Source organism: Pantherophis guttatus, chromosome 8, assembly GCF_059756535.1.
Source record: "Pantherophis guttatus breed Tessera chromosome 8, ASM5975653v1, whole genome shotgun sequence".
NCBI lineage: Eukaryota > Metazoa > Chordata > Lepidosauria > Squamata > Colubridae > Pantherophis > Pantherophis guttatus.
Genome location: NC_142070.1, coordinates 79,413,025 through 79,429,763, shown reverse-complemented (window position 1 = coordinate 79,429,763; position 16,739 = coordinate 79,413,025). Strand labels below are relative to the sequence as shown.

The following is a 16,739-nucleotide window of genomic DNA, read 5'->3' as shown; positions in this document are numbered from 1 at the left end:
CCTCATATACGTGCGTCACAGTGGTGAAATCTAAATTTTTTTTACTACTGGTTCTGTGGGCGTGGTTTGGTGGGCGTGGTGTGGCTTGGTAGGCGTGGCAGAAGAAGGATACTGCAAAATCTTCATTCCCTCCCCACTCCAGGGAGAAGGATATTGCAAAATCTCCATTCCTATCCCACTGTGGGGCCAGCCAGAGGTGGTATTTGCCGGTTCTCCGAACGTCTCAAAATTTCTGCTACCGGTTCTCCAGAACCTGTCAGAACCTGCTGGATTTCACCCCTGGTGCGTCAGACTACAACTTCCATTGGCTCCGTCAGTTATCCATTGTGGGCCCAGGAGGAGGCTTAGGGATGTCATAGTAGTCCAACAAAGTGTGAGGTCTCAAGCTGAGATTAACTGTAGATTAGCTATAGGTTTTGAGTTTCAACTGCAATGGATGCGGCTGACAGATCAGAATTAGCTTGGATTGGTTTATCTTTTCCGTAAATTGTATTTTTGGGATGCTTCGTCTTGGTTAAGATATGATACAATGCAGGGGTGGGTTCTATTTATCTTTACTACTGGTTCGCAACGGGATCACTCGCGCAAACTTGTGCAGATCACCTATGACAACATCCGGGGCAGTGGGCGGAGCCTCCCACTGGTTTTACTACCGGTTCTTGTGAACCGGTCCGAACCCACCACTGATACAATGCATCTGGGTATGTTCTTGTTCCTGCCGTACATTTATTTCCCACTTCTAATTTCTCAGCTTTTGACTTGAGCTAGGATTGTAGATATTTGTACTCAATCCGTTGATGACGTTGGGGTGGTCTCCATTCATGGAATGTGACCATCTCTGGATTTTTTTGATGGTGTCACTTGCCAGCTGAACAAGAGCCAACTTGGTCTCTATACCAAAGGAATGACCCATTGGGACCCCTATATCAAAACAACTTATCTTACATGCGGCCAGAATCTGAAAATAACATTTAACACAGCACGGTACTTCAGCAAAATAGTTCGGTTGACATCTGCAGATGTGGGACTGATTGGGGTAGATTGTAGGGGTGACACCGAAATATAATTTTATCACATTTTATCGAAATCTTTAAATTATTGTGTTTTACTCCAGTTTCATTTGAGACTGTATTTTATTCCAATTTCATTTTAGACTGTATTTTATTCCAACTTCATTTTAAATTGTATTTAATCCAATCCCATTTTAAATTGCTTTGATCAAATTTCAGTAACAATTTGTTTCTGAAACGCTGCTGATCAATAAAATGAATGAATGAATGAACTGAATAAGGTCCGACCTGGCAGTGAGAACAATTAACCAGTGGAACAACTTGCCACCAGAAGTTGTGAATGCTCCAACACCGGAAGTTTTTTAAGAAGATGTTGGATAACCATTTCTCTGAAGCGGTGTAGGGTGTCCTGCCTAAGCAGGGGGTTGGACTAGAAGACCTCCAAGGTCCCTTCCAACTCTGTTATTCTATTCTATCTAACTTGATCAGAAGATCTTCTCCCGGAATCTGGTACCTTCCTGGTGGATTGGGCTGCCAATCTAAGTCCTGGCTGGGTATTACGGGGGCTAAATCAGTGATGGGATTCAGCTGGTTCGCACCACTTCGGGAGAACCGGTTGTTAACTTTCTGAGCAGTTTGGCGAACTGGTTGTTGGAAGAAATCATTAAGGCAGAGAACCAGTTGTTAAATTATTTGAATCCCACCACTGGGCTAAACCTTTGAGTTTGAGGAGATCAGTTTGAGGAAGGTTGATCTTTGGCCTGCCGCGAGGACTTTGTCGTTTCAGATTCTCTCGGGATACCAGCGGTGCGAGTTTCTGTTCTCTTTTGTGTAATTTTTAACCAGAATGGAATGCAGAAAGTCTGGTTCGAAGGTGGTAGAGTTTTAACGTGGGGTAGCAGACGTGGAAAACTGGCAGTGAAGGAAAACAGACCGCCTTATCGGAAAACACGTGTGTGCATGTGTGTGTGTGTATGTGTGTGTGCGACATGCGTGCACACGTGTGCTCACACACATTTGGGAAGTGCGTGTGTCTTATCAGTGAAAGTTTGATGTTCCCGTTCCTATTCTCCATTCCTTTCCTCCCTTCAGATTGTTCATTACAAATTGCTCGCTTTTTTTAAAAAAAAAATGAATATTTTGGTCTGAGCGTAGATTTATTAGGAAATCTGCTAGCGACCCCTTCATGAGTCCTGATCGGATTTTTTTTTTCCCCGAGTCCAACGTGTCTCGGCTTCAGAACCGATCCAACGACGAGAAATAAGTGACCCCACTTTGCGTCCGAGGATTAGGTGGGAATAATTTGAATCATCCTTTTTCCCCCCCCCTCTTTATGGTTACCTCGCCCTGCAGCCTTCGACTCAAAGTCCTTGCTCTGTTTGTGTTACCTGCCTGCAAGGTTGCGTTGCTTTTGTTGCCTTAGATCCTGTGCGCTCCTGTGTTTGCATGAAGGGTGGGACGGAGAGGCTGGTGAGCGTCTTGTAAAACATTTACAAAACTCAGCCAGCCATAGATTTGAAGGGCATTTCACTGCCACTGGCTGAAGTGGGAGGAGAAACAACGAATGTACGTGAGCAGACGAAGGCCAGTTACTTAGCAGGTACGGTTGTAATATTTTTCTTTCTTTCCCCCCCCTCCCCTTCTTTTTGAGAATCAGGGATGGAGGGGTGTCGTTGGCCCAGCCAGAATTCGAAATAATGCAATCACCACCTCTGCTTCTGAAATAAAAGGAAAAGAACTTGATTTACAGAAGTCCACCGAGAGTCTACGGTTGTGATTATTATTTTTTTTTTTTAATATACCTTTTTGTTTTGTTTTGTCACCTGAATGAAGTTTGCAGCTGAATTCAGTACCAGGTTTTTGCTAGGTAATCTTTCGGTCCAGCAGAAGCGTTCAAATCTGCAGTTTCTGGGAACGTATTAACGGGGGATGGGGGTGGTGGATTTAATGGAATTGAACCTCCCAACGATCGTAAGAAAAGTTTCTTAGAGGATGTTTTGCTCGTAATTGGAGACTCCATCGCATGCCGTAAGATATAGATTAGGTAGCTTGCATAACGTCTCTCGCCGTATATGTAGTATGATTATTTTTTTGTAAATTTTGAGATCCCTATCATAGCCATTATATCTGACGAAGGCAGAACTCTGATTTGTAACTTGCTCACGCTGGTTTGCGTTGCTGTTTTATAAATGCACTACCAATCAAGCAGAGATTTATTTTTCTATTCCTGAATTTTCTTGTCTGTGTGTTTTTCTCTCTGTCTCTTTCTTGCCGGTACAGTAGATTATAGAACTTTTGCTTTGGGCAAAAGTTCAGAATTTCTATTGCCTGGGAAAAAATGTCGTGCGATTGTTTCATGACCACAATTGATATATCGAACAGCGCATTTTCCTTTATTTGTTTTTCCTCGCTTTTTATTTTCTTTTTGGCTGTTTCAAACTGTCAGTCAGATTGTTTAGAACGGGTAGCACCCAGATTGAAATAATACGAGTTTTTTTTTAAAAAAATGACGTTTTTCCATAACGTTGTATCTTAAAGAATATGATTAGCGTGCCCTTAAAGCAAAGTATTATCAAAAAGAAATGAAGCTTTGAGTGGAAGGCGTTTCCATCTGAAATTTTGACACGTTTGTTTTGATCAGCTGCGTTTCTGCCTGTTTTTAGAATTTCCGTATGGGAAAAGGAGAGGAACGTGCGAACGAGTCCTGCTTAACGTTTTTAGAAATCTTTCGGCCGGGATTTGGAAGTGCATAACTGAAAACCACAATGATACGGTTTTGAAAAGTGGCAATCAGAAGAATTAAAGTGGGTTTAGGAGAGAAATCGCACAATGGGGTCTTAGAAGTGTTTTAAAAGGGAAAGCTTTGTTTGAGTTGACTCTTGACGAACGTGGATAAGCCTGTGCCGCTGGCTTGGCATCAAAATAGAGATGATTTGAGGTTGGCTTCTCTTTTGCTCACAACCCCTGTCTCCCATCCAAGAACTCACCAAACCTGACTCTGCTTAGCTTTTTCAAGTTCAGCTACAACTGTCTACGCTCTACATGAACCCCTCTGGTAGTAAATATGACGACTTATTTCCCAGTTAAAGTGTTTAAGGTTGCAAAGCTGTGATGGCGAACCTATAGTATGTGTGCCACAGGTGACACGGGGACCCATATCGGTGGGCACATGAGCTCAGCTCGGGCGCACATGTGCGCGCCGGCCAGCTAATTTTCGGGCCTTCTGGGCCCACCAGAAGTAGGGAAATGGGCCATTTCCAGCCTCCGGAGGCTTCCGGGAGGATAGGGAAGGCTGTTTTTGCCCTCCCCAGGCTCCTAGAGAGGCTCTGGAGCCTGGGGAGAGCAAAAAACGGGCCTACCGGGCACACCGTGCCATCGCGTGCCAAAAGCTGGGGGAGCACTTGGGGGGTGTTTCACACGCATGCTTGGGAGGCAGGGCACATATAATTATGGGTGTGGGCACACACGCACGAGACCCCCCCCCGCGCTCCCCCCGCTTTTGGTACGCGATGGCAAAAAGGTTAGCCATCCCTGTTGCAAACTAAGTTTGTTGTATTGTGTTATTTCTTTGGAAGTACAGGCTGTTTTTTTTCTAACCGAGTTTGTGGGCCTTTTGAGTTTGTTTATTTGCGAGCTAGCAAATTTCTTACGTTTGCTTCCAAAGATTTTAGGCCTACAACGGCCTAAAAAATCGGTTGGTTTGTTTTTTTTAAAAAAATCCCATTATTAACATGGAAATGTAAAATAAAAATCCTAACTTTAGTTAACTGCAAAGGCAGTAATCTATACATTTTGTGTAGAGTCCACTTTCTGGTTAAAAGGTTGGAGGAGAATTTGGGTGTCTTTGGTTAATACTTCCCTTTGGCCTTGAAGCTCATTGTATGTTTTGAGACAGGCAAAAAAACACACTGGGTTCCTTAACAGAGAGGCAGAATAAAATACCACTGGTCCTCTACTTACAACGGTTCGTTTAGTGACGGTCCGAAGTTAGAACGGCACCCCAAAAATGACTGATGATCTTTTTTTTCACACTTACAACCGTCGTAACAATCCCATGGTCACGGGATCAAAATTCGGACGCTTGGCAACTGACTTGTATTTATGACGGTTGCAGTGTCCCGGGGTCACACGAGTTCCCCTTTTGTGACCTTCGGATGAGCCAAGTCAAGGGGAAAGCCAGATTCACTTAACTTTGCTACCAACTTATCAACTGAAGGGGATTTGTTTAACAATTCGCTTAAATGTCTCACTTAGGAACAGAAATGTTGGCCTCAACCCTGGCTGTAAATCGAGGACTACCTGTACAAAAACGAACCTTCTTTGCGCGTTAGCAAAACCGATGCCCTTCCTTTCCATTTTAAAGAGCTTTCATTTTTAAGGTGTGCTTGACATGATCGCATGTCAAGATTAAAAAAAAAAAAAAATAAGGAAGTTTAGCCATTTTGTTTTATTCTTTTACAACGTTGAAGCCGGTAACTGAAAAATGGCAGAGCTCTCTATAGTAATTGGAGCTCTGATTGCGTAGTAACATAATAGAAGATCGTGGTCTTATTTTTGGAGATATTATGCAAAGACCCCTAGCTCTTCGGGCTAAAAGATGGAAGGAAAGAGAAGGGATAGCTAGTAGCAAAAAAGATGGACCAGGAGTGAAATGTTCCCGGTTCGGACCGGATCGCCTCATCCAGTAGCGATGGAGGCGAGTGGTTCGGAGAACTGGTAGCAAAAATCCCTCCCCCCCCCATTGCCCAGCTGAGCCGCACAATCATCAGAGGCTTTTTTTTATTTTTAAAAGCATTTTTTTACAACCTCTTTGGCCGAAAAAATGCTTTTAAAAGTAAAAAAAAAAAAAAGCCTCTGATGATCGCGCGGCTCAGCTGGGATCATCAGAGGCTCTTAAAAGCATTTTTTCTACAACCTCTTCGGCCATAGAGGTTATAGAAAAAATGTTTTTAAAAGGAAAAAAAGCCTCTGCCGTTCGGGCAAGTCAGCTGGGATCGTCAGAGGCTTTTAAAAAAGAAAAAAGCTTCTGCCAATCAGGCAATTATTCCATCAAGCAGGCTTGGCCTGATCTCTTCCCTTTTTAAATATGTAAATTTTAATCTGTTTTTAAATTATTGGGGTATTTTAATTTGTCTGGGCCAAAAAGTTTAATTTGATTTTATCGGGCTTTTTAAATTTTGTGTATTTATGTATTTTATTGTTGGCTGTTCACCGCCCTGAGTCCTTCGGGAGTAGGGCGGTATACAAATCAAATAAACTAAACTAACTAAACTAAGTCAGCTGGGATCGTCAGAGGCTTTTAAAAAAGAAAAAAGCTTCTGCCAATCAGGCAAGTCAGCTGGGATCGTCAGAGGCTTTAAAAGCATTTTTTTTACAACCTCTTCGGCCAAAGAGGTTGTAGAAAAAATGGTTTTAAAAGTTAAAAAAAAAAAAGTTGGCCACACCCACTCAGTCATATTACCCCCCCACACACTAAGCCACGCCCACAGAACCGGTAGTAACAAATTTTACATTTCACCACTGAGATGGACTCAAAGGTGCTTTTTCAAAAGGCAACGGGATTTTGTTTTTCCCTGAAGATGTTTTGCTTCTCATTCAAGAAGCTTCTTCAGTTCTGACTTGAAAAAGCCCCTTTGGGAGAGCCATGACCTGGATGGCGGAGAATCTCCATAGACACAAAGAAGATGGACGTAATGACAGCGGTACGAGTGCACCGTTGAAAACCTGAAGGTCCAAACCTGGGACAGATCATCTTGGAGAAGGTTCATCTGAGTGGTTCCTAAAAATAACACCAACTGGATGACCCATAATAACCGTCTTACTTTTGGTTCAGGGCAGAATTTTGTGGGAGAGCTGTTTTTTTTTTGTTTTTTTTTAAGATAACGAAATCTGAAATCGGTCCATCTTGGTGGAGGAGACGTGCCATTCTGGAAGATGGAAGGGGATAACTCAACATGGCCAACTCGCCATTGGACAACTCGCTGTTGTTGAATTTATCAATTCAATTTCATTATTTAAAATAAATGTAAAAATATTTTACCTTTTATCGTTCACATTTCATTCGGTCCCTCCTTTTTGAATCCTTTCTTTAATGATTCTTTTCTGCCATTTCTTTGATATTAGCATAACTGTTACCCTGTGGTGATGAGTTGACAGGGGCAAGTTGGCCATGATGAATTGGCTGTGATAAGTTGGCCGTGGAGAGTTGACCATGGTGAGTTGGCCATGACGAGTTGGCCATGGTGAGTTGGCCATGATGAGTTGGTTGTAGCGAATTGGCCATGACAAGTTGGCCTTGGTGAGATGACCATGGCGAGTTGGCTGTGACAAGTTGGCCATGATGAGTTGGCTGTAGCAAGTTGGCCATGACAAGCTGGCCGTGGCGAGTTGACCATAGCGAGTTGGCCGTGATGAGTTGGCCATAGCGAGTTGCCATGATGAGTTGACCATAGGGAGTTGGCCATGACAAGTTGACCATGGCGAGTTGGCTATAGGGAGTTGGCCATGACAAGTTGACCATGGTGAATTAGCCATGACAAGTTGACCATGGCGAGTTGGCCATGGTGAGTTGGCCATGATGAGTTGGTTGTAGTGAGTTGGCCATGACAAGTTGGTCTTGGCGAGATGACCATGGCGAGTTAGCCATGACAAGTTGGCCATGACGAGTTGGCTACAGGGAGTTGGCCATGATGAGTTGACCATGGTGAGTTAGCCATGACAAGTTGGCCATGACGAGTTGGCCATAGGGAGTTGGCCATGACAAGTTGACCATGGCAAGTTAGCCATGACAAGTTGGCCATGACGAGTTGGCTATAGGGAGTTGGCCATGACGAGTTGACCATGGTGAGTTAGCCATGACAAGTTGACCGTGGCAAGTTGGCCATGGCAAGTTGGCTAATGGAATAGGAAAACTGAGGATGTCCACAAGTGAGGGGAAAAATCTTGGCCCCTGTTCTGATGTTATGAATGAAGTGACGATTACCCCATTGCTATTTGTCTAGGGCTGTGATGGCGAACCTATGGCACGTGTGCCACAGGTGGCACATGGACCCATATCGGTGGGCATGTGAGCTCAGCTCTGACGCACATGTGCGGGCTGGGCAGCTGATTTTCAGGCCTTCTGGACCCACCAGAAGTAGGAAAACGGGCCATTTCCAGCCTCTGAAGGCCTCCGGGAGGATGGGAAAAGCTGTTTTTGCCCTCCCCAGGCTCCTAGGGAGGCTCTGGAGCCTGGGGAGAGCAAAAAACGGGCCTACCGGGCACACCGTGCCATCGCATGCCCAAAGCGGGGGGAGCACCGAGGGGGTGTTTCACGTGCATGTGTGGGGGGTAGGGTATATATAATTATGGGTGTGGGCACACACGCACGTGACCCCCCCATACTCCCCCCGGTTTTGGCTCGCGATGGCAAAAAGGTTAGCCATCACTGGTCTAGGGCAACCTTGTTTACCGAGTTCTAATCCGTTACCCCTGTAAAACCTCCCATTTATTTGGAAGAAGCAACTGAAGTGACGAATCTTCTTTTGGGAGACTAATCTAGAAGGTATGAATGTTGTTGGGTTTCTTTAAGCGGAAACCAGCTTCATTTGAATGACTTCATGTATAAGTGTGGCCACAAATATGACTACGCGCAAACGTGCGTTAGTTTACTCCTAACAGGAAGTTCTGGGTTCCTCAGTGGTAAGGCTTGTATTCCTGGGTCAAGGGAGGAGCTGCCAGAAACCGGTGGTGGAAAGCTTGAACGTTGAAAAACTCTGTCATCGAGACCTGAAGCTTAACTCTACTTAAGGCAACAAAAGTCCAGAGTCACCTAATTACACAATTAAACCAAGGTGCCATCCGCTCATCTCCCCTGTTTATTTAATCAACAGAATCAACAATGGAGATCCACGTTATTTTTTTCCCCCGTGGGCTGAAGGCCGTATTGATAGACAGGTCTTAGGCCTCGGTATTACGACCGCTGTTGAGCCCAAAATTTAGGTGGCGGAGTGAAACATTTGTTTAAGTCGTTGCTAAGTCAGCCGCACCGAATCTGGCTTCCCCGTTGACTTGGCTTGTCAGAAGGTCTCAAAAGGGGAGGGCATGACCCCCCCTCCCCCTCTGGGGACACTGCGACGGTCATAAAGATGAGTCGCTTGCCAAACAAGTGAATTTTGATCACAAGGGGGATGCGGCCACGGTCGTATGTGTGAAAAAGGATCGTAAGTCACTTTTTTTTCAGCGGCGTTGTAACTTTGGTCACTAAATGAACTGTTGTAAGTCAGGGACTATCCTCGGCTTACAGCAGTTCATTTAGTGACCATTGGAGTTACAACAGCACTGGAATATTTTTCACTATTTTTCACACTTAAACCCGTTGCACTATCCCCATGATTAAAATTTCGATAGTTGACAACTGATTCATACTTATGACGGCTGCAGTGTCCCGGGGTCATGTGATCAACTTTTGCAAACTTCTGACCATGGAGGAAGCCGGATTCACTTAACAACCACGTTACTAACTTATCAACTGCAGCGATTCACTTAACAACGGGGGCAAGAAAGGTGGGAAAAAAGGGGCAAAACTCACTTAACAAATGCTCCGCTTAGCGATGTAACTTTTGAGCTCAGTTATGGTCATAAGTCAAGGACTCCCTGTAATTTAGGCGCTTGCAGGAAATGGCATCTTGTTTCCCTCGTGAAGTTCGATGTCCTTTCCTTCCAGATTCGAAATGTCTCATTCTCAGCAGGAAGAGAAAGATTCAAATAATTAAAAAAAACCTTCTGTGTTGTGAAATGTGGTTTTTTGGGGGAATGCACCTTCAATTTTGGGTCTTCTGTTTTACCATTTCTGCTAAATTAACTAGCAGTAGAACTGACCTACACGCAGGAAGTTCCTCTCACTACTCGTCCCAAAGGTGACTCTTTTTTTTTCCAAGAGGCAACCGGACTTTCAGGTTTTTCTTTGAAGACATTTCACTTCTCATTCCAAGAAGCTTCATTCCAAGAAGCTCTGACTGAATAGTGGAGGACGGAAGGATTGATACTCCTTGCAGACAGCTGGTCATTTGCATTCTTTTCAGAGAGTCGTTGAGGCCACTTGGAGGTTTGTCTGTGTCCTCAGGGTCACCTGAGTGGCGCAGAGGGGGTGGTGGAGCCTTCTTGGAACTGCTGAGGAGACTGTAAGAAGGTTCCACAGCCATTTGTGATTGTAAAGGTGAAAAGGGGTCATAAACAGGAGTGGCATTCACTTACCTTCGCTACCGGTTCGCTTCGCTCGCACGCACCACCTCTGTGCATGCACAGGGCCTTCCGTGCATGCACAGAGTGTCAAAAACGTGGAGAAATGGGACGTGATTACATAATATTTCCACGTGTGCTTTGCTTCCCAAGTCGACTCCTTGTCCTCCGTTGTTTACCTCTTCTAACTGCTCTGCACATTCGTGCATCTGGAACAGGCCCAAGCTGTTCTTCCTCCTTACTCATCTCAGCCTCCAAAGGCAGCTGCCTTTCCGGTGGCTGGGAAATGTCGGACGGCCCTGGCTCTATCTCTGCTTCCGACGCAGGGCATCCATCAGAGTCTTCCCCAGACTCCAGCACTGGCCCAAATTCCTCCCCAACCTCCTCATCGTCTGCTTGTTTGAACAAGCTGTGAAATATATTGACATGCAATGAAGAAGAAACATACAGTAGTAGAGACCAAAAAAAAAGAGTTTCTATATGTAAAAGGAACTCGCCAATACTACATTTTATACAAGAGAAGAGTGTTCCCTTGTTGTGATCTGCTAGCTGCCAGCAGAGCTGGCAGCAGACTCGGACAATGAGGAGGTTGGGAAGGAACTTGGGCCGTCCTGGAGTCTGGGGAAGGCTCTGATGGATGCTCTGTGTCGGACGCAGAGATAGAGCCAGGGCCGTCCGACATTTCCCAGCCACCGGAGAGGCAGCTGCCTTTGGAGGCTGAGATGAGTGAGGAGGAAGAGCAGCTGGGGCCTGTTCCAGATGCACGTATGCACAGAGCAGTTAGGAGAGGTGAACAACGGAGGACAAGGAGTCGACTCAGGAAGCAAGGCACAAGTGGATGCTGAATGGCCCCTCCCTGGCTGGAGAATAAATAGAAGGAAAGGGGAAGTCGTGGTTGTAGGAGACAACCGTTCGTATTTCTGAAGATTTTGCTCATTGTGTTTCTTGCTGGCCAGAACTTAATTTGCAGCCTTTCGGCTGGGAGCTCCCGGCCTTGCAAGGAACTGATAAGGTATGTTACTGTGGTTAACTCCTTGCAGGACACGTGCCTGGACTTTTCGGTGGGTGAATGCCATTAATTCACAAGAGGTAAATAAAGAGGGGTGTTTCGTGACCATGGGGGCTATTTCTTGCTTCTTCTAAGGCTGGATCAGAACATCCCAAACAAAAATAGGAGTAGCCGGCCTCTTATCCCTTCCTTGTAAGTCATTCTTTACAGGGGTTAAGTCAGGAATAGATTGGAGAAGTGAAAAGTGGCATTATTGTATTGCACAAGTTATGAAGACGGTGCAGTTTCTGAGCAATAGAAATTACATGAGTAACATGTTGAATGGCTGGAGAATTCTGGGAGTTGTTGAAGTCCACACATCTTCAAGATTGAGAAAATACTGATTTATGGGCAGGGTTGAATTATTGACGGGACTAATATCGGAGATAAATATTAGAGATACCTGTAAATATTGGTTCAAGATCTGAACACAGTACGTACAATTTAACAGAAGGAGGAGACAAGGACCTTGCCAAAGCTCACAAAATTAATGTAAACCAGCAACAGATAACAAGGTTTAAATTAGTCTTGGATGTCACATCCTGGGCTGCAAAACAAGCCACGTTCTTACCAGGGCCAAGCAACGAAACCAACCAGGTTAATGTTCTTCCCTTGAGTCCCAACTCATAATATCCATAAGAGAGAAGTTTGTGGTCTTACTTAGATCAGGGTCACGATTCAAGTCAGACGCTCTTCGCAATTTGGTTTTCGTAGACTCAACGGGGATGAATCGCTTGGTAAATTTGCAGCTGGCACCGCGGGGTGACTTCACGGCGCGGCGTTGAAGCTGGCACGTCAGTGGTCGGTACCGGTGTCTTGGCACTGATCTGCCCAGCTTTCAAAAGCGGAGATGCGCCGGTTTGTTCAGATCAGGTTAATGTTCGGATTGGCCATGTGCTAGAATAGATCCACGTAGCAAAAATGGTTGAGGCTGGTTGAATCAGGTGGGAGGATGGGACCTGGAATGAAAAGCAGATGGATCTACTAGATAATAAATGCACCAAATTCTTAATGCGAAGTAATCTGTGTTTCTTTGGTGCCTAACTATATCCATGAATGTGACGTGGCCGTTGACCGCTGCTCTTCAAGTTGGTAGCTATTTATCTTTATTTGCTTCCAGGAGTTGTGGGTGCATCAACACTGGAGGTTTTTAAGAAGAGAGTGGACAACCATTGGTCTGAACTGGTATAGGAGTTCCTGCTTGAGCAGGACCTCCAAGGTCCTTTCCAACTCTGTAATTCTATTTTTTCTATTCTATTCTATTCTATTCTATTCTATTCTATTCTATTCTATTCTATTCTATTCTATTCTATTCTATTCTATTCTATTCTACTCTACTCTACTCTACTCTACTCTACTCTACTCTATTATTTCTAATTCTGTTCTGTTCTATTCTACTCTACTCTACTCTATTATTTCTTATTCTATTCTATTCTATTCTATTATTTCTAATTCTATTCTACTCTACTCTACTCTACTCTATTATTTCTAATTCTATTCTATTCTACTCTACTCTATTATTTCTAATTCTATTCTACTCTACTCTACTCTATTATTTCTAATTCTATTCTACTCTACTCTACTCTATTATTTCTAATTCTATTCTACTCTACTCTACTCTATTATTTCTAATTCTATTCTATTCTATTCTACTCTACTCTATTATTTCTAATTCTATTCTATTCTACTCTACTCTACTCTATTATTTCTAATTCTATTCTACTCTACTCTATTATTTCTAATTCTATTCTATTCTACTCTACTCTATTATTTCTAATTCTATTCTACTCTACTCTACTCTATTATTTCTAATTCTATTCTACTCTACTCTACTCTATTATTTCTAATTCTATTCTATTCTATTCTACTCTACTCTATTATTTCTAATTCTATTCTATTCTACTCTACTCTACTCTATTATTTCTAATTCTATTCTACTCTACTCTATTATTTCTAATTCTATTCTATTCTACTCTACTCTATTATGTCTAATTCTATTTACTCTACTCTATTATTTCTAATTCTATTCTATTTACTCTACTCTATTATTTCTAATTCTATTCTACTCTACTCTATTATTTCTAATTCTATTCTATTCTACTCTACTCTACTCTATTATTTCTAATTCTATTCTACTCTACTCTATTATTTCTAATTCTATTCTATTCTATTCTACTCTACTCTATTATTTCTAATTCTATTCTATTCTACTCTACTCTATTATTTCTAATTCTATTCTATTCTACTCTACTCTATTATGTCTAATTCTATTTACTCTACTCTATTATTTCTAATTCTATTCTATTCTACTCTACTCTATTATTTCTAATTCTATTCTACTCTATTATTTCTAATTCTATTCTATTCTACTCTACTCTACTCTATTATTTCTAATTCTATTCTATTCTACTCTACTCTATTATTTCTAATTTTGTTCTATTCTACTCTACTCTATTATTTCTAATTCTATTCTATTCTACTCTATTATTTCTAATTTTGTTCTATTCTACTCTACTCTACTTGGGACATGGTGGCTCAGTGGCTAAGATGCTGAGCTTGTCGATCGAAAGGTCAGCAGTTCAGCGGTTCGAATCCCTAGTGCCGCGTAACAGGGTGAGCTCCCGTTACTTGTCCCAGCTTCTGCCAACCTAGCAGTTTGAAAGCAGGTAAAAAATGCAAGTAGAAAAATAGGGACTGCTTTTGGTGGGAAGGTAACAGCGTTCCATGCGACTTTGGTGTATAATCATGCCGGCCACATGACCACGGAGACGTCTTCAGACAGAACCATGGGGATGCGGCAACGGTCATAAGTGTGAAAAACGTTCACAAGTCCCTTTTTTCAGTGCGGTTGTAACTTCGAACCGTCCCTAAGTGAACTGTTGTAAGTTGAGGACTTCCTGTATGTTGACGCCAAGGTGAAAGTTATATAAACCACGCCCCCAAGACTTCCAAAGTCTAAGTAATAATCTGAATTGTGGACAACTCTTGAGCCTCTTGATGGTTGGGTGGAGAAGAAGAAGAACAGAGACTGAAACTGTTGTGATACGCAAGGAGCTGCGAGCCAATAATGCATTCCTAAATTGCATGAACAGAGGGATACAATCAAGATCAAGGAAGGTACGAATACCACTCTATAAAGCCTTAGTAAGACCACACCTAGAGTACTGCAACCAGTTTTGGTCACCACACTACAAAAAAGACGTTGAGACTCTAGAAAGAGTGCAGAGAAGAGCAACCAGGATGATGAGGGGATTGGAGGCTAAAACATACAATGAACGGTTGCAGGAACTGGGCCTGGCTAGTCTAGTGAAGAGGAAGACCAGGGGAGACATGATAGCAGTCTTCCAATATTTGAGGGGCTGCTACAGAGAGGAGGAAGGGGGTCAAGCTATTCTCCAAAGCACCTGAAGGCCAGACAAGGAATAACTGATGGAAACTGATCAAGGAGAGATTCAACCTAGAAATAAGGAGGAATTTCCAACAGTGAGAGCAATCAACCCATGGAACAGTTGCCTTCGGAAGTTGTGGGAGCTTCATCACTGGAGGCTTTCAAGAAGAGATTGGACTGCCATCTGTCAGAAATGGTGTAGGGTCTCCTGCTTGGGTGGGGGGTTGGACTAGATGACCTACAAGGTCCCTTCCAACTCTGTTAATCTCTATCTGTAACTCCTAGCCTTCCTTTTTTTTTCAAGGAAGAAACAGAAGTGTTTTTCTCCAAAAGTGAGCAGCCAAATAACACCGTTCTCCCAGAATGTCCAACCAGTAATCCCTTAATCTCTCGCTAGATCCCCACGGTTCAAAAGTCCCACCTCGGATTAGAAACCTTCCTAGTTCCCAAAGTCTGTCGATTCTCAGTCATCCAGGTCATGGTTGTCCCAAAGGTGCGTTTTCAGGAGGCAACTGGACTTTCTGGTTTTTCCTTTGAAGACGTTTTGCCTTCTCATCCGAGAAGCTTCTTCAGTTCTGTCAGGATGGTGGGGAAGGGAAGGATTGATATTCCTTGCAGACAGCTGGGCATTTGCATCCTTTTAGAGGATCGTTGAAGCACTTGGAGGTTTATCTATGTCCTCAGGGTCACCTGAGTGATGTAAGTGGGTGTGGAGCCTTCTTGGAACTACTGAATGGACTTCGTTGTAGACTGGAGACAGATGATGTCGTATCCCTCCTCCTCTGTTGCGAGAGGGCTGTTCAATTTTGACATAGATGGCCTCTTTGATAACACAGACAAACCTACAAGTGGCCTTAAGGACTCTCTCAAAGGATGCAAATGACCAGCTGTCTGCAAGGAGTATCAATCTTTCCATTCCTCACCATCCAGTCAAAGCTGAAGAAGCTCCTTGGATGAGGAGCGAAACATCTTCAAAGAAGAAACAAGAAAGTCCAGTTGCCTCCTGAAAAAGCACTTTTGGGACAACTGTGACCTGGAGGACTGAGAATCTCTACAGACTTTTAGCTATGCAATTTGGGATGAACAACCTTAGAACGGTGTGGGAGTAGGAATGGATTTCCAGAGGGGAAAAAATGCAGAGTACAGGAAGCATTTGCACCACTCAGGTGACCCTGAGGACACAGATAAACCTCCAAGTGGCCTCAACGACTGTCCAAAAGGATGCAAATGACCAGCTGTCTGCAAGGAATGCAAATCCTTCCCTTCCCCACCATCCTGTCAGAGTTGAAGAAGCTTCTTAGATGAGAAGTGAAACTCTGATAATAAGCCCAATCGGGCTTTTGAGCGCATGGCAATAAGGCCAAGCTCTTATTTCAGGGTTCAAAAAAATATAAGACAGGGTCTTATTTTCGGGAAAACATGGTAGATACAGATGATAGATAAATAGTAAGACGGATAGATAGATAGATAGATAGATAGATAGATAGATAGATAGATAGATAGATAGATAGATACAGTTAGAGATAAATAGATATAGGTTAGATAGAGATAGATAGATAGATAGATAGATAGATAGATAGATAGATAGATAGATAGATAGATAGATAGATATAGATAGACATAGACAGATACCCTGTTTCCCCCAAAATAAGACATCCCCTGATAATAAGCCCAATCAGGCTTTTGAGTGCATGGTAATAAGGCCAAGCGCTTATTTCAGGGTTCAAAAAAATATAAGACAGGGTCTTATTTTCAGGGAAACACAGTAGATATAGATGATAGATAAATAGTAAGATGGATGGATGGATGGATGGATGGATAGATAGATAGATAGATAGAGATAGAGATAAATAGATAGAGATAGGTTAGATAGAGATAGAGATAGATAGATAGATAGATAGATAGATAGATAGATAGATAGATAGATAGATAGATAGATGATAGATAGATAGATAGATATAGATAGATAGACATAGACAGATACCCTGTTTCCCCCAAAATAAGACATCCCCTGATAATAAGCCCAATCAGGCTTTTGAGCGCATGGTAATAAGGCCAAGCACTTATTTCAGGG

General features: G+C 43.1%; 1 protein-coding gene across 10 annotated transcripts in view; it reads left to right on the top strand.

The window, feature by feature from the left end:
- RBM47 (RNA binding motif protein 47) overlaps positions 1 to 16,739 on the top strand; it is a 90,727-nt gene that overhangs the window by 37,839 nt on the left and 36,149 nt on the right. Inside the window, exon 1 of one of the 10 annotated variants that reach the window (XM_034424794.3) lies at positions 1,884 to 2,610. The exons of 5 other annotated variants lie outside the window; for them this stretch is intronic. The gene's annotated coding sequence lies outside the window, so the exon portion shown is untranslated. Of the gene's footprint in view, positions 1 to 1,883; positions 2,611 to 2,646; positions 2,878 to 16,739 lie in introns of those variants that run through there. 4 more of the 10 variants (XM_087875447.1, XM_034424797.3, XM_087875448.1 and 1 more) reach the window with 4 other exon arrangements.